General features: G+C 44.8%; 1 protein-coding gene and 1 long non-coding RNA gene across 10 annotated transcripts in view; one reads left to right on the top strand and one right to left on the bottom strand.

Annotated features, from left to right (window-relative positions):
- The window catches only part of kcnj16a (potassium inwardly rectifying channel subfamily J member 16a), a 13,846-nt gene extending 12,365 nt beyond the window's left edge, over nucleotides 1–1,481 (bottom strand). For both annotated transcript variants that reach the window (XM_025057597.1, XM_025057596.1), the window contains exon 1: nucleotides 1,142–1,481. The gene's annotated coding sequence lies outside the window, so the exon portion shown is untranslated. The remainder of the gene's footprint in view (nucleotides 1–1,141) is intronic.
- Nucleotides 1–3,366, top strand: part of LOC103382218 (uncharacterized) — a 47,682-nt gene that overhangs the window by 31,495 nt on the left and 12,821 nt on the right. The gene's annotated exons all lie outside the window — the stretch shown is intronic.

Genomic DNA, 3,366 nt, shown 5'->3' on the forward strand with positions numbered 1-3,366 from the left:
CGCTGCTGCTCCTTTTCCTGCTTCTGCTGCTGCGGTTGCTGTTGCTGCTGCTGTTGTTGTTACTGCTGCTGCTGCTGCTGTTACTGGTGCCACCGCTGCCGTTCAGTGTTTTGTCTTCAGGCTTTTCCAGTGTTCAGTATCCATTCCCCGTTCTGCTCCATTAACGTCACTTCTGTTTAAACTCAACAAACACCATCAGAGATTTAAGATCCAGACTCTAAGATCTGCCAGACTTCCTACTGATACTCTGAGGATCTGACTGGAAATAGATTTTTTATGTATTTAATCTCCTTCCAGCTCAGCTAAAAATACCTTCATCCTCATTCTCCTTAGGATCTGTCCTGTGGTCTTGGGTTTGTTGAGTCCGGTTCTGAGTGTAGTCTCCAAACTTTCCAAACCCTGGGACTGTCAGTCGTGCACCGGGACGAAACTTCACATCTTTGCATGAGGCTGAAATTTAATGACTTGACCAAAGCTTTGTTTATCTAGCCGCTAATTCAACCACGGCCGCTGTCAAGAACCTCCTCATCGCGCTGTTTTCATTCCTGCCCTGAGAGTAAAAATAGATTTGAAGGATCTTCAGACTCAGCGCTGATGTGGGAAATTTTTATGCTCCTGTGAAATATTTTAAACACAACTGTAGGTCAGCTATTTTTACCCAGCGTCTGACATGTTCTTCTTTCTGCCTCCTTTGGATTGTTCATGGCATAGCTTAACACTTGTTTCAGGCTAACTTTTAGCACCTTCCCACTCACCCTGTAGTCGTCTTTTGAGCATCTTGGAACTGCGTCCGTGCGTGCCGCCATCTTGGATCCAATTATCTAGACCAGGTTTTGGTCTTACTCTGAACTAGTTCACCGTGGCCACTGTCCACCTCCTCATTTTCGGGACTAACACTTTTTACTGGCTAACTGGCTACTGCTTTGTTATTTTAGCTACAGACCTGTCGACCTTTGGCTTCATTCTAAACTCTTTGTTTATTTCTTTTGGCCGGCTTCTTTGGTCAACTTTTATATTTCATATTTCTCAGTGTTCTGCCTCTCACTACTGACCTCAGTTTTTACTTATTTACAAAGTCTCAGGACCTGAACAGCAACAACGTCACAGTGGTAGAAGAAAAATCATTAAATATGTCACTCACTTCTGCTGAAGCTGAGAAAACTGGTCCAGAAATGAGTCCAGATCTGGTTTTCTTCAGAGACGTCGGGACTGAAGCCCAGCGTGGCCGCTCTGAGTCTCAGTGTTGATTAAACAGCAGCTCAGAAATAACTGATCTGATGATGACATGAGGGGACAAAGTCTGACTACACACACTGTCCCAGTAACCACCCTGTCTCATTCAAGGTCCACGGTGTAAAACCTGGATTCTATGATTATGGTTAAACTCTTTAACCTTAGTTCTTTGGATTAGCATTCAGCTCCCATCACTGTCCCCAAACCAGCTCTCCATAGACCATACTAACCATGAACCCATCGGTCTTTCTGACTGCACACAGCACTACTTTGAAGTCAAGACCAGGAAAGACTGGACTTAGATAGACAGTGAGACAGTGATGTGTTCCTTTGAAATTCTTGGGTAAATCTTCACAGATTTATGACTGACCAAGACTGAGGTCAGATGACCACAACCACCTTCTGGTCTGATTCATGTACTGGATCATGTTCAACATTTATGCCTCGGACCATGGTGACCTTAGAAGATGATTTCCTCTGACCTCTGACCTCTTCACCTCCTCCTTAAACTCTTCAATCAGAGTTCTAGGCTGTAGGTGTGGTATTCCTCGATGACATGTGGGAACTTCACTGCCACCCTGTGGACTTCCTGTCCCTTAGATCATGTCACGCAGCTACACGACCGTAGCCCTGTGAAGCCACAGATGTGGCATGACAAGGACACATTAAAGGTCACTCTCCTTCCTAATCTCGGTTCTTTTTTCACTGGCTTTGGAAAAACCTCTGCAGTTTATTTGTGGACTCACACGCTGGCTTCTAACTGTTTCCAGTCTTTGGAGTCTTTTTCTGTCTCCCTTCTTTCCACTCACTGTTGGGTCTGATCAGCATTTTTTCTGGAGCTTCACCTTCATCACTGCTCTTGTTTTCCATTGCTTTCATTTTTTTATTTCATCAAATTGAAAAATAACTTGAGCTTTAATGAATTGTTTCCTCTCTGGAAACAGTGGCCGTGATGACAAATGGAAGAAGAAACAGAGCTTCCACAACCAGGGACAACAGCGGAGGAAATGAACCAGATTTTTTGTTTTAGGCCATTTCCAGCTTTTATTTAGTTTTTTTTTTTAAATAATGATTTTTGCCAGAGAACCGCTCCAATTTTGTCCATTTCTGCCATTTGATTGGCTGACACGACCTTTTCACTCTTTGACCTTCTGGATGTTAAGATAAGGATATTATTTGTATCATGATATGGTTTGTCCCTGATCTCCTGACAGATCAGAGGAGGACTCAAAGATCTCAAAGATCTGACCCAAAGTCAAAACCTGTCCAGGACTCATGAACCGAGACACTGGAGTCCAAACCAGAACAGAAGGACAACCAGTTTGTGTTTCTTTAAGGACTAAAGTGTTGGGTCATTTTTAGCCATTAAAAGTCCAGAAATAGTTCCTGCTTGGATCCATGTTCCATTGGTGAACAGTACTAAAGAGGCGGCTGAAGGACCGGCAGATTTACGAGACCAGAACTCTAGTCAGACGCTCAGCTGGAGGAACAGGGAAGTGGAAAGTGGCTCGAAGAAGCCACCGACCTGGCACAATAAAAACCGCAGCAGCGCCGTCGTGGCCAGAGAACGGTGGTCTGGAAAAACTCGACGGGAGACTTTGACCACAAGGTCAAACCACACAAACTGCCACCATAGAGGCAAAACCAGGGCAGGCCTCGGTCCACCAGAGTAAAACTCCCTTATTTCTGGTTCTCGTCATTCCGTACCTCTGGATCCAGACACTTCCACATTCACTTCCCTTCTTTGTTTTAAGGCTGGACTCTGGACCACAGGGGGAGGACAGTGACCGTGGGAGACCCCATGTTTAAAATAAAATGAAAAAAAAAAAAAAACAACAACAAAAGACTATTTTTGGCCTTAATGGATTCTGTCAGTGGTTCTAGTGTTGTCTTCTGATCTGGTCTGAGCTGGGCTGAAGGTTCAGGCCAGAGATTCTGGAGTTAGCCTAAACTCTCTTATGGTTAGCTAAGATAAGCTGAAAGCTGTCGTGTGTTGAATGGTTTAAAAAGAGGCCTTGAAAGTGCAGTGCACGTATGAGCCCTGGTACACCTTGGTACACCCTGGTACACCCTGGTACACCCTGGTACACCCTGGTACACCCTGGTACACCCTGGTACGTACACCCTGGTACA

Source organism: Cynoglossus semilaevis, chromosome 8 (genome assembly GCF_000523025.1).
Source record: "Cynoglossus semilaevis isolate Cse_v1.0 chromosome 8, Cse_v1.0, whole genome shotgun sequence".
Lineage (NCBI taxonomy): Eukaryota > Metazoa > Chordata > Actinopteri > Pleuronectiformes > Cynoglossidae > Cynoglossus > Cynoglossus semilaevis.